The sequence below is a fragment of the Ranitomeya imitator genome, chromosome 4 (genome assembly GCF_032444005.1).
Source record: "Ranitomeya imitator isolate aRanImi1 chromosome 4, aRanImi1.pri, whole genome shotgun sequence".
In the NCBI taxonomy this organism is placed as follows: Eukaryota; Metazoa; Chordata; class Amphibia; order Anura; family Dendrobatidae; genus Ranitomeya; species Ranitomeya imitator.
In genome coordinates this window covers 658,755,729-658,770,790 of record NC_091285.1, presented here as the reverse complement: position 1 = coordinate 658,770,790, position 15,062 = coordinate 658,755,729, and the positions used below count along the sequence as shown (strand labels likewise).

The following is a 15,062-nucleotide window of genomic DNA, read 5'->3' as shown; positions in this document are numbered from 1 at the left end:
ACCCCAACCTGTCTGACTACCCCTGGACATAAGGAGGGGGAGGACAGGAGCTGGGAAGTCAGTTCTCCTGTGGTGAGGATGGTGTGAACACAGCACCTCAGAGAGAAAGGGAAGCTTTTGGATTTTTTATCCTCTGTCTGCTGGATTATTGGACTCTCATATCTTGGGACATTTTATCCTGTTACTGGACTGCATTCGTGTTCTGGACTATTGTAGCCTCAGTGTGGTGGATTGTTTATGGACCTTTTAGTTTTACCTATAATAAAGGTCTTGGGATTGTTCACACTTCCCTCGCTCTGTTGATTGTGTGGTATCAGAGAAGGACCCCGTGACATGGGGCCATTATACTGTATGGAGCACTGACTGACGGACCCTCATAGCGCCAGCGCATGTTAATTACCATTGTCAATGCCATTAGCAGGTTCAAAATCAATGTCGGAGCTCCACTCCACCCACGATTGTTAGAAACAGATCCTGGCTGTAACACACAGCCATCATCTGCCAGGTATGGAGCTGGGGATGCGGACCATACACCCGCTTCCGACTTGGACCATACATGAAGGACTTAAAGGGATTGCTTACTCTTTGTGACATTGTTGACCTATGCTCGGAAAGGTCATCAGTATCAGATTAAGGCCGGTTTCACACATCAGTGTCTTCAGTACGTGTGGTGACAGTTTCCTCACGTACCGCAGACACTGACACACGTAGACCCATTTAAATGAATGGGTCTGTGCACGTCACAGTGTTTTCACGGACTGTGTGCCCGTGTGCAAAATACACCGACATGTCCGTTTTTGAGCAACAGCATGGATCACACGAACCCATACAAGTCAATGGGTCCGTGTAAACACGTATTGCACTCGGATGGAGACTGTGCTGTCCGTGTGCGTTTTTAAAGTCATAGGACTAAAATTGAAACAAATTGTTTTAATACACGGACACGGACACACGGATAGTACACGGATGCCACACAGATGTGACAAACGGACACCCTGACCAGTTTTTCCAGTAGTGGAAATATCAGGACGTGTGAAACCGGACTAATGGTGGTCCAACACTGTGAAGTTTTCAGCTCCGGAACCGTTCACTGCGTAGTGAGAATTGAATTGCGGAGAGTTGCAGCTCAGTAGTGGCCTCTTGTTTGCAGTTGGAATTTTGGACAAAGGAAGATTCTAAATTTCCCCTTGCAAATGATAAAACTTTGTCAGTTCCTTACGGCCTCATTTCCTGCAAAATGAACTTAAAACTAACAGACAAGCAGTGGTAATGAGAAAAACATAACATTTAAAGCGACAGTAGCCCGGCTAGCTCAGTCGGTAGAGCATGAGACTCTTAATCTCAGGGTCGTGGGTTCGAGCCCCACGTTGGGCGCTTCCAACTTTTATTGTTTTGTTAGCAACAAACACGGAAAAAAATATGCTGTCTTGTATTCCCTTATTAAGAATTGTTATTATTAATTCCATCGTGTGTCCCACTGACACTGAATGCTCCCATACAGTGGTGTAAAGATGCAAATGCCGCCATTCTCCTGAATTCGGCGCGTTTTTGCTTTTTTTCCTGTTCCTCTCCGTTTCTGAGCTATAGCCCTTTATCCGGTTAATAAAAATCTAGTTGTTTTACCAAGTGGGTATGGTCCTCAACTTTTCTCTTTGGTCATCTTTTTGATGACCACACCCCTTTGTAAAAAAAAGTACTAAAGTACTAGGTTGGAAGAAGGGGTCATATCTCAGGAACGAAGAGGTGTAGGAACAAAAGAAAAATAGCGTTGGATTCAGGAGAATGGCAGCATTTACACCAGGAAAAAAAAAATGACATATCAATGACAAGTGACAAGTTGTTTTTAAATAAATAATAATAAATTTTTTTTTTATATGTCACGGCCAGGACTATCATAATATAACATTTGTGAACAGGGATGGATTCTTAAAGCAACAGTAGCCCGGCTAGCTCAGTCGGTAGAGCATGAGACTCTTAATCTCAGGGTCGTGGGTTCGAGCCCCATGTTGGGCGCTTAATTTTTCTTCCCTGAAAAGGGAAATAGATTATTTTTTATTCTTTTTTTTTTCAAACAGCAGTAATATCTGGGGGGGCACGTTTAAGTAATCCTTTGATTGTATTGTACACAATGACTGGTATTATATATTTTCTTTAGTTCTTGTAACCTAATGTATATGAGATATGTTCCCTACAATTAGCACGTGTTAAAAATTATCAAATTTTTACAGGTAGACATTGATACGAAAAGATCTGATTTTAAGAAAAGAACAGCTGCTCCAGTGGCGCAATCGGTTAGCGCGCGGTACTTATAAGACAGTAACTGGTGAGCAATGCCGAGGTTGTGAGTTCGAGCCTCACCTGGAGCATGATGTTTTTGTTAATCTGTATGTTTCATCATTTAGTCATATTATTTTTGTATCCTTATATGTATTAAATTTTTTTTCTTACCCCTAAAAAGTCCCTCCCAAGTGCTGCCCACTAGGTGCTTACTTTGTTGCCCACTGCCTGTTGTCAAGTGTAATCAGCCTCCAGCAGAGCAAATAGGGGCACACCTTTGTCTCTCTACTCCTGCTAACCTGTCTAACTGTATACAGACATAACAAAGGTGGGCTTTTAGAGTTCGGGGCAGGTGCAATAGAAGCTGGGAAGTTTGGGGGCAAACATATATAGTGCTGGCAGAATGTTGCTAAAGAAGAACTACCCCCCTCAGAAAAGTCCATAGCAATTTACAGACTATGAGAACGGGACAGTTTCTGGACATATGCATGTGCCCCAAAGCTAGTTTTAAATTGTGGGCCAAGAGGGTGTCAAGGACATGCTTTTCTACATATCTTTTGTGAAAGAATAAGTACAGTCTAAGGCAGAGGTGGGCAATTAATTTTCCCAAGGGACCACATGAGAAACAGTGACTGCTGTGGAGGGCCAAACCAATAGGTTGAAATTAATTCTGCCCAACATTATTATTAACCTAATATTAATATACAATAATTATATTTAATAATTGTATCACTTAATATTGAGAAATAAGTATGCTGCAATCCCCCTATATATGCCATATGAGCCCACACACCGCCCCTTATATACTGTAAGAGCACTATATAGCCTCTTATAAACAGTGTGAGCCAACACATAACCCCTATATACAGTATGAGCCCCTACATGGCACTATGTATACAGTATGAACCCCCCAGTCTCCTTAATATAGTGAGTCCCACATAGCCTCATATATACAGTATGCGCCCCCATATAGCTTCCTATAAACCGCATGAGCCCCCACATAGCTTCATATGTACACCCTGAGCCCCCACAGCTTCCTATGTACACCATGAGCCCCCACAAAGCCTCCTATATACAGCATGAGCCCCCACATAGCTTCCTATGTACACCATGAGCCCCCACATAGCCTGAACCCCCGTAGCCTCTTTTATACAGTATGAGCCCCACATAGCCTCCTATATACAATATAAGCCCCCACATAATCTCCTTTATACAGGATGAGCCCCCGCATAGCCTACCATGTACAGCATGAACCCCACACAGCCTCCCTATATACAGCATGAGCCATCAGTCTCCTATTTACACCATGACCCCCCCACACAGCCTCTTATATACACTACTAGATTGTGGCCCGATTCTAACGCATCGGGTATTCTAGAATATGCATGTCCCCGTAGTATATGGACAATGATGATTCCAGAATTCGCGGCACACTGTGCCCGTCGCTGATTGGTCGAAGCAACCTTTATGACATCATCGTCGCCATGGCAACCATTATGACATCTAAGTCGATACTGTGCCCGTCGCTGAATCAGAAACGTGAGATGTCTACGTCCTTTATGACATCATCGTCGCTGTGCCCGTTGCTGATTGGTCGAGGCCGCCAGGCCGTCAGACGCGGGATTTCTACGTCCTTTATGACATCATCGTCGCTGTGCCCGTTGCTGATTGGTCGAGGCCTGGCGGCCTCGACCAATCAGAGAGCCGGGATTTCCAGGACAGACAGACAGACAGACAGACAGACAGAAAAGCCCTTAGACAATTATATATATAGATGAGCCCCCACATAGCCTCTTATATACAGTACTAGATGGTAGCCCGATTCTAACGCATCGGGTATCCTAGAATATGTATGTAGTTTATTTATGAAGATTTTAGAATAATACATTGAATACACAGGATTCGGCCGGCCTCGACCAATTAGCGAATCGTGGGTCAAATCCCGCGGCATTTCGCGGCCGGACTACACCTGTCACTGATTGTTCGCGGCCGGCCACGTAGTATATAACACAACCATGTAGTATATAACAGCCCACGTAGTAAATAGCACAGCCACATAGTATATTGCACAGCCACATATTATATTGTACAGCCACGTAGTATATAGCACAGCCAAATAGTATATAGCACAGCACATGGAGTATATAGCACAGCCACGTAGTATATAGCACAGCCCACAGAGTGTATAACAGCCCACATCGCATATAACACAGCCATGTAGTTTATAACAGCCCATGTAGCACATAACACAGCTCATGTAGTATATAACAGCCCACGCACGCAGTATATAACACAGCCCACGTAGTGTATAACACAGCCCACGTAGTGTATAACACAGGCCTCGTAGTGTATAACACAAGCCATGTAGTGTATAACACAGCCCACATAGTATATAGCACAGCCCACGTAGTATATAGCACAGCCACATAGTATATTGCACAGCCCACGTAGTATATAACACAGGCCACGCAGTACATTGCACAGCCCACGTAGTACATTGCACAGCCAACGTAGTACATTGCACAGCCACATAGTATATTGCACAGCCCACGTAGTATATAACACAGGCCACGTAGTATATTGCACAGCCCTCTTAGTATATTGCACAGCCCACGTAGTATATTGCACAGCCCAAGTAGTATATAACACAGGCCACGCAGTATATTGCACAGCCCACATAATATATTGCCCAGCCCACATAGTATATAACACAGGCCATGCAGTATATTGCACAGCCCATGTAGTACATTGCACAGCCCACATAGTATATTGCACAGCCCACGTAGTATATTGCACAGCCCACGTAGTATATTGCACAGCCCACGTAGTATATTGCACAGCCCACGTAGTATATTGCACAGGTCACGCAGTATATTGCACAGGCCATGCAGTACATTGCACAGTCCACGTAGTATATTGCACAGCCCACGCAGTATATTGCACAGCCCATGTAGTACATTGCACAGCCCACATAGTATATTGCACAACCCACGTAGTATATTGCATAGCCCACGTAGTATATTGCACAGCCCACGCAGTATATTGCACAGCCCACGTAGTATATTGCACAGCCCACGCAGTATATTGCACAGCCCACGTAGTACATTGCACAGCCCACGTAGTATATTGCACAGCCCACATAGTATATTGCACAGCCACGTAGTATGTTGCACAGCCCACTCAGTACATTGCACAGCCCACGTAGTATATTGCACAGCCCATGTAGTATATTGCACAGCCACATAGTATATTGTACAGCCCACATAGTATATTGCACAGCCCACGCAGTATATTGCACAGCCCACGTAGTATATTGCACAGCCCACATAGTACATTGCACAGCCTATGTAGTATATTGCACAGCCACATAGTATATTGCACAGCCCACGTAGTATATAACACAGGCCACGTAGTATATTGCACAGCCCTCTTAGTATATTGCACAGCCCACGTAGTATATTGCACAGCCCAAGTAGTATATAACACAGGCCACGCAGTATATTGCACAGCCCACATAATATATTGCCCAGCCCACATAGTATATAACACAGGCCATGCAGTATATTGCACAGCCCATGTAGTACATTGCACAGCCCACATAGTATATTGCACAGCCCACGTAGTATATTGCACAGCCCACGTAGTATATTGCACAGCCCACGTAGTATATTGCACAGCCCACGTAGTATATTGCACAGGTCACGCAGTATATTGCACAGGCCATGCAGTACATTGCACAGTCCACGTAGTATATTGCACAGCCCACGCAGTATATTGCACAGCCCATGTAGTACATTGCACAGCCCACATAGTATATTGCACAGCCCACGTAGTATATTGCATAGCCCACGTAGTATATTGCACAGCCCACGCAGTATATTGCACAGCCCACGTAGTATATTGCACAGCCCACGCAGTATATTGCACAGCCCACGTAGTACATTGCACAGCCCACGTAGTATATTGCACAGCCCACATAGTATATTGCACAGCCACGTAGTATGTTGCACAGCCCACTCAGTACATTGCACAGCCCACGTAGTATATTGCACAGCCCATGTAGTATATTGCACAGCCACATAGTATATTGTACAGCCCACATAGTATATTGCACAGCCCACGCAGTATATTGCACAGCCCACGTAGTATATTGCACAGCCCACATAGTACATTGCACAGCCTATGTAGTATATTGCACAGCCCACGTAGTATATTGCACAGTCCACGTAGTATATTGCACAGTCCACGTAGTATATTGCACAGTCCATGTAGTATATTGCACAGCCCACTCAGTATATTGCACAGCCCACGCAGGATATTGCACAGCCCACATAGTATATTGCACAGCTCATGTAGTATATAGCACAGCCCACGTAGTATATAGCACAGCCACGTAGTATATTGCACAGCCCTCTTAGTATATTGCACAGCCCATGTAGTATATTGCACAGCCCACGTAGTATATAACACAGGCCACGCAGTATATTGAACAGCCCACATAATATATTGCACAGCCCACATAATATATTGCACAGCCCACATAGTATATAACACAGGCCACGCAGTATATTGCACAGCCCACGTAGTACATTGCACAGCCCACATAGTATATTGCACAGCTCACGTAGTATATTGCACAGCCCCCGTAGTATATTGCACAGCCCACGTAGTATATTGCACAGGCCACACAGTTTATTGCACAGGCCACGCAGTGTATTGCACAGCCCACGTAGTACATTGCACAGCCCACGTAGTATATTGCACAACCCACGTAGTATATTGTACAGCCCACGTAGTATATTGCACAGCCCACGCAGTATATTGCACAGCCCATGCAGCATATTGCACAGCCCACGCAGTATATTGCACAGCCCACGTAGTATATATTGCACAGCCCACATAGTATATATTGCACAGCCCACATAGTATATTGCACAGCCCACACAGTATATTGCACAGCCCATGTAGTATATTGCACAACCCACGTAGTATATTGCACAGCCCACGTAGTATATTGCACAGCCCACGTAATATATTGCACTGCCCATGTAGTATATTGCACAGCCCACGTAATATATTGCACAGCCCACGTAGTATTTTGCACAGCCCACGTAGTATATAGCAATGTGGGCATCATATCCCTGTTAAAAAAAAGAATTAAAATTAAAAAAAATTATATACTCACCTTCTGTTGGCCCTCAGATCCAGGCGAAGCATTTACTGATGCTCCTCGTGTGCTCCGGTCCCAAGAGTGCATTGCGGTCTCGCAAGACCGCTATGTCATCATCTCGCGAGATCGCAATGCATGGGGCGGTCACCGGAGCGTCGCGAGGAACGGGACAGGCCTGTTCTGGATCCGAGGGGCCGACGGACGGTGAGAATATAACTATTTTTTATTTTTTTAATTGTTTTTAACATTAGATCTTTTTACTATTGATGCTGCATAGGCAACATCAATAGTAAAAAGTTGGTCACACAGGGTTAATAGCAGCGTTAACGGAGTGCGTTACACCGCGGCATAGCGCGGTCCGCTAACGCTGCCATTAACCCTGTGTGAGCGCTGACTGGAGGGGAGTATGGAGCGGGCGCTGACTGCAGGGAGTAAGGAGCGGCCATTTTGCCGCAGGAGTGTGCCCATCACTGATTGGTCGTGGCTGTTTTGCCACGACCAATCAGCGACTTGGGGTTTCCGTTACAGACAGAAAGACAGACAGACAGAAAGACGGAAGTGGACCTCAGACAATTATATAGTAGATAAGCCCCCAAATAGCTTCCCATGTACAGTATGAGCCCCACATAGCTTCCTATATACAGCATGAGCCCCACACAGCCTCCCTATATACAGCATGAGCCCCACATAGCCTGATATATAGCATGAGCCATCAGTCTCCTATGTGCACCATGACCCCCCACACAGCCTCTTATATACACTACACTATGAGCCTCCACATAGCCTCTTATATACAGTATAAGCCCCATATAGCCTCCCATGTACAGTATGAGCTCCACGTAGCCTCATATGCATAAAAACATCTTATACACATGAAAAAACAAATCAACACCACGTACTTACCTCACTTTCGTTTCCCCAGCACTCTGCTTCGTTTCCCCAGCACTCTGCTCTTACCAATATGCTGACTGTCCGCACAGCAGATGTGATAAAATGGCATCATCGCAACTGCTGTTGTATAAGCTGATTGGTGGAAGATGGAGCTGGTGGCTCTGTGCTCCATTATTCACCGCTGTCTTCATCCCGAGGATGCGGATAATGGTGACAGAGGGCGGCAGTGATGGACGGCAGGCCACATCCAGCCCTCTAGCTGTTTCAGTCTGGTCCCGGGACAGAGACAGCCGAATGGCTGAAACAGTGGCCCGTTTCAGGAAACATTCCTGTTTTAGGGAGTTTTTCTTTCCTGAAGAGGATCTGAAGAAGTTTTGGAAATTTTTTCCCCCACCCTGAAGTGGTCTTTGCAGTCTTTCGATTGGGCAGTGCCTATTCTAGAGAGGTTTCCTTCAGGATCATTTTGAAAAAATTGTTACGGTACCTATTAATTCTACCAGGTGTTTTTCAAAACCTCTACTGGAAAAAGAAAAATGCTTAAAAAAAACCTCCTGATATGTACAGCAAATAGATTTCTCGTAGAAATTAATTTGAATAATTTTCCAAGAGTTTTTGAAGAGGATTTGGTGAGGATGTGCTAAAAAAAAACAAAAAAACAGCCATCTTAAAAAAAAACCAAAAAAAAAACCAAAACAACATGTGAACATAACCTAAAGTGTTTTCTCGGTGCCACTCTTGTTTATTGCCGCTTGTGATATAACAGCTTAACCCTCATTACTACCATGGCTGCAATATCAAACACAACCATTGACAAGAGTGGCGCTGCTTCTCTGAAAAAAACCAAACATATATTTGCTTATGGAATTTCCACAACAAAATCTGCAGCTGCAATATCCAAAATATTTAGCAATGGGTGAAATTTATAGTGAATATCCAAAACACAAGTTGACAAGCTGCTGATGTCAAATCCACAGTCACTTAATTTTGTGCTGTTGATTTCTATTCAGCACTTGGATGAGATTTAGTACCATCTCATCTACTATTCTGGTTCTGTAAAACAGATTTTTTGTTGGCAGTATAAACAGGGTATCTGACTTGTGTGAGAACATGCCCATAGAACGTCTATCTATCTAGTAAAATTGGGGTACATTTTCACTTGATTTTAAGAAGCACAGAAACAAATGTGCCTCAAACACAAAAAAGAACACAGATAATCAATTGCTTTTCCATTTCTATAACCTATTTGTAGAAGTCGGGTGTGTTTATGTGCTCATGGCTGTTCACCTGTGAGCAGTGCTTAACACCATTAATAATTTGAAAACTTTTCAAATTATTTTAATTCTTTATAAAACTTTTATTATATATTCTCAATTTACTTCACAAGCTCAAGTGTAGTTATTATCCTGAAGATAACAAAAAGGGAACCGCTATGGGCCAAACCTATCCCCGTGATTGTCATTTGGTCTATGGCACAGAAACGATCCAACCAGTTTTAGGGCAAATCTTCCTGTTAATGACAAACTTTACTTTAGCTTCAACTTAGGCTACAAAACAAACTCATGAAGGTTTAGATCTCATCAGTTAATTATGTATATTGTTCCATATGACATGTGTCACTAGGCAAATGATCTAGGATTGACAGAGATCATATATAGGAGTCACTGGGAAAAATACAACAAGCTGGTAGCCATCCGTATCTACATAAGATTATTATTATTTATTATTATAACACCATTTATTCCATAACGCTTTACATGTGAGGAGGGGTATACATAAAAAACAAGTACAATAATCTTAATCAAAACAAGTCATGACTGGTACAGGAGAGAGGTCTCTGCCTGTGCGGGCTCACAATCTACAAGGGATGGGTGAGAATACAGTAGGTGATGGTGGAGCTGGTTGTTCAGCGGTTTGGTCTATCGGTGGTTACTGCAGGTTGTAGGCTTGTCAGAAGAGGTAGGTCTTCAGGTTCTTTTTGATGGTTTCCACAGTAGGCCAGAGTCTGATATGTTGGGGTAGAGAGTTCCAGAGTATGGGAGATGCGCGGGAGAAATCTTGTATGTGATTATGGGAAGAGGAGATAAGAGGGGAGTAGAGAAGGAGATCTTGTGAGGATCGGAGGTTGTGTGTAGCTAAGTACCGGGAGACGAGGTCACAGATGTATGGAGGAGACAGGTTGTGAATGGCTTTGTATGCCATGGTTAGGGTTTTGAACTGGAGTCTCTGGGTAATGGGGAGCCAGTGCAGGGATTGACAGAGGGGAGAGGCCGGGGAATAGCGGGGGGACAGGTGGATTAATCGGGCAGCAGAGTTTAGAACAGATTGGAGGGGTGCGAGAGTGTTAGAGGGGAGGCCACAGAGCAGGAGGTTGCAGTAGTTGAGGCGGGAGAAGATGAAGGCATGGACTACGGTTTTTTCAGATTCTTGGTTGAGGAATGTACAGATCCGGAAATATTTTTGAGTTGCAGTTGGCAGGAAGTGGAAAGGGCTTGGATACGTGGTTTGAAGGAGAGGTGAGTGTCAAGAATTACACGAGGCAGCGAGTTTGTGGGACTGGGGAGAGTGGTCAGCCATTTACTTTAATGGATAGGTCTGTTGGGGGAGTCAAGTGAGATGGTGGAAAGATTATGAATTCTGTTTTGTCCATATTGCATTTTAGAAATCTAGCGGGGAAAGAAGGATGAAATAGCAGACAGACATTGTGGGATTCTGGTTAGTAGGGTGGTGATATCTGGTCCAGAGATGTAGATCTGTGTGTCATCAGCATAGAGATGATACTGAAAGCCGTGAGATTCTATGAGCTGTCCCAGACCGGAGGTGTAAATGGAGAAGAGCAGGGGCCCTAGGACTGAACCTTGCTTGACTCCGACAGATATGGGGCAAGGTGAGGAGATGGTGTGCGAGTGGGAGACGCTAAATGTCTGGTCTGTTAGGTATGAGAAGATCTAGGATAGGGCCAAGTCTGTGATGCCAAGGGATGAGAGGGTCTGTAATAATAGGGAATGGTCCACTGTGTCAAAGGCAGAGGACAGGTCCAGGAGGAGGAGGACAGAGTAGTGTCGTTGGCCTTGGCGGTTAATAGGTCACTGGTGACTTTAGTTAGGGCAGTTTCAGTGGAGTGGTGTGACCGGAAGCCACATTGTAAGCAGTCGAAGAGGGAGCAAGAAGAGGGGTGGGAGGACAGTTTAAGACTGCACGTGTTGTTCCAGTAGTTTTGAGGCATAAGGGACAAGTGATATAGGGCGATAGCTAGATACAGAGGATGGGTCAAGAGAGGGCTTTTTGAGGATAGGTGTGATTGAGGAATGTTTAAAGCTTGAGGGGAAAACACCAGTTGTTAGTGATAGGTTGAAGAGATGGGTTAGGGTTGGGATGAAGACTGTGGTGAGGTTTTGGATGAAGTGGGATGGGATTGGGTCAAGAGCGCAGGTGAGATGCGATCTTGAGAGTAGAGTGGAGAGTCGATCTACTGTTATGGTGGAGAAGTTGGTTTTGGAGGAGGAGAGCTGGGCAGTTAGGAGAAAGGGCTCTGGGGGTTGTTGACCAAAACTGTCTCAGATGTTATCAATCTGCTGCTTGAAAAATGAGGCAAAGTCTTCGGCTGAGAGTGGCGAGGGAGGAGGTGCTGGGGGATGAAGGAGAGAATTGAAAGTGTTGAATAACTGTTTAGGGTTGTGAGACAGGGAGGATATAAGAGATGAGAAGTAGGTTTGTTTTACTGCAGCGAGTGAGGCCTTGAAAGTAGTGAGGGACTGTTTGAATGCGATGAAGTGCTCGATGGAGTGGGATCTTTTCCATCTCCGCTCAGCAGCCCAGGAAGCTCGCCTCAGTTCTTTGGTTAGGCAGGTGTGATGGAATTGAAGAGAAAATCTAGCTCAGAAAGTATTAAAGATAAAAAAAAAAATTTATTCCCAAAATTTTTAAAAATGGAAACACTGCATGTCAAAATCAGCAAAAAGCAAATTTACAGAGGGACATCCATGAAATAGCTGAATGCGTTTCGAACACTCTCGGTGTTCTTAGTCCACAGCAAGTGATCCAGATGAGAAGTTCGTGTATAAAAACATTCTTTGCCAGGTGAATTAAGTATAGCAGGTGATCAAGAAACTGCCTGTGACATGATTAGAAATGTTCCACACTTGATGCAAAGTCTTTCAATCTGTGAGGAAAAAGTTTAGATCACAAAGGAACATTCATACACGTATATAATCACAAAATAAATAATGAAAAAAAATATATATAGCAATATGATTATTAAAGAAAAAAAATTGAAAAATAATAGTTAAATAAAATGAACAAATGAAAATAAAGATATGACCTGGACAAAAAATAATAATAATCAGTAATGCAACATAATTTCTTTTCTAAGATTTAAGCCCATAGGTGTGCGTGTATTTAATAAATAAATCCAGAAAGCTTCTCTGTCTCGCAACTTTTTTTCTTTATCACCACCTCGTATGCCCTTATGAATTTGTTCAATTGTATATATTTTTAAATGTGTGGTTTGTCTGTTATGTGTATTAATAAAGTGATGTGTTGCATTAGAAGTGTGACGTAAGGTGGGTTGCACTATGTCATTTAAATGTTCACGAAATCTGTATTTTAATTTTCTTATAGTAGAACCTAAATTCTCACCATCGGTAGCCAACCTGGTGATGTCGTGGTGGGAAGAACAATACATTTTTTGTAGTGATAACCCTTTTTTTTGAGCATGTAAAATGGTTTCCTAGGTATATCGATGATTTACTATTAATTTGGAATGGGGATCAAGACTCCATTATACATTTTCTATTTTATTTGAATACCGTATATACTCGAGTATAAGCTGACCGAGTATAAGCTGACCCCCCTAATTTTGCCACAAAAAACTGGGAAAACTTATTGACTTGAGTATAAGCCTAGGGTGGGAAATGCAGCAGCTACCGGTGAATTTCAAAAATAAAAATAGATGCTCCATACCGTTCATTATGGCCCCATAGATGCTCCATATAAAGCTGTGCCCCATATAATGCTCCATACATTTCATTATGGCCCCATAGATGCTCCATATAAAGCTGTGCCATATATAATGCTCTGCACCGTTCATGGCCCCATAGATGCTCCATATAAAGCTGTGCCATATATAATGCTCTGCACCGTTCATTATTGCCCCATAGATGCTCCATATAACAATGTGCCCCATATAATGCTCCATACATTTCATTATGGCCCCATAGATGCTCCATATAAAACTGTACCATATATATTGCTCTGCACCATTCATTATGGCCCCATAGATGCTCCATATAAAGCTGTGCCATATATGCTCTGCACCGTTCATTATGGCCCCATAGATGCTCCATATAAAGCTGTGCCCCATATATAATGCTCTGCACCGTTCATTATGGCCCCATAGATGCTCCATATAAAGCTGTGCCCCATATATAATGCTCTGCACCGTTCATTATGGCCCCATAGATGCTCCATATAAAGCTGTGCCATATAGAATGCTCTGCACCGTTCATTATGGCCCCATAGATGCTCCATAGAAAGCTGTGCCATATATAATGCTCTGCACCATTGATTATTGCTCCATATAAAGCTGTGCAATATATAATTATATATAATGCTGCTGCTGCAATAAAAAAAAAAATCACATACTCACCTCTCTTCGCTCAGGACCCGGCGCTTTCAATATTTACCTGCTCCTCGTGCGGCTCCGTCTCCAGCACTGACGCTCAGCAGAGGGTGTGCACTGACCACGTCACCGCGCTCTCTGACCTGAGCGTCACTGCTAGAGGACGCTGGAGACTGAGCCGCTCTGGAACGAGGAGCAGGTAAATATCGCGCAGCGCTGCGCTCCCTCTATACTCATCTACTCCCGGCGCGGTCCCTGCAGTCCCTGCTTCTTCCAGCGCTGCATCTTCTTCCTGTATTGAGCGGTCACAGTTACCGCTCATTGCAGTCATGAATATGCGGCTCCACCTCTATGGGAGGTGGAGCCGCATATTCATGACTGTAATGAGCGGTACCATGTGACCGCTCAATACAGGAAGAAGATGCAGTGCTGGAAGAAGCAGGGACGTGCAGGAATCGCGCCGGGAGTAGGTAAGTATAACTAGACAGCCCCCGCTCCCCCTCCCCTGCCGACCCCTGGGTATGACTCGAGTATAAGCCGAGAGGGGGACTTTCAGCCCAAAAAAATGGGCTGAAAATCTCAGCTTATACTCGAGTATATACGGTAATAATCCGTTTAATCTTAAATTCACTCATTTTTTGGATAATCACTCCACAAATTTTTGGAACTTAGTTCTCACAGGACTACCTCATAAAACCGTTCAAAGCCATACCGATCGTAAACGAACCGCAGGTTATACTATTCTTCATGCTCAAAATTTCCACCCCTCCCATACCATTCATTCAATACCTGTTGGTGAAGCTCTCAGAGCCAGGAGGAATTGTAGCAACGATTTGGCATTCAAACAAGAAAAATCTGTCATCAAAAAACGTCTCACGGACAGAAATTACCCAAATTGGTCTGTGGAGCATGCGCTTAGAATAGCAGATGACAGATCTAGATCAGATCTTATTCAGTCTGTTTATTCACAAAGAACGGAAAATAGCTGGAGTAAAACTTCCACTGATAGACCAGTGTTGGTGCTTACTTATAGCACACATTTCAAATCTATTTCTGATATTATAACACGCAATTTAAATATTGTGAGAGATGATCAAACGATGGATG

General features: G+C 43.8%; 3 non-coding genes across 3 annotated transcripts; all 3 read left to right on the top strand.

Annotated features, from left to right (window-relative positions):
- Nucleotides 1-1,301: 1,301 nt before the first annotated feature.
- TRNAK-CUU (transfer RNA lysine (anticodon CUU)) lies at nucleotides 1,302-1,374 on the top strand. Its single transcript has one exon. It is a non-coding gene; the product is annotated as a tRNA-Lys (tRNA).
- A 566-nt stretch (nucleotides 1,375-1,940) lies between these two features.
- On the top strand, nucleotides 1,941-2,013 carry TRNAK-CUU (transfer RNA lysine (anticodon CUU)). Its single transcript has one exon. It is a non-coding gene; the product is annotated as a tRNA-Lys (tRNA).
- Nucleotides 2,014-2,273: 260 nt separating this feature from the next.
- Nucleotides 2,274-2,366, top strand: TRNAI-UAU (transfer RNA isoleucine (anticodon UAU)). The gene is given in 2 exon segments: nucleotides 2,274-2,311; nucleotides 2,331-2,366. It is a non-coding gene; the product is annotated as a tRNA-Ile (tRNA).
- Nucleotides 2,367-15,062: the final 12,696 nt, after the last annotated feature.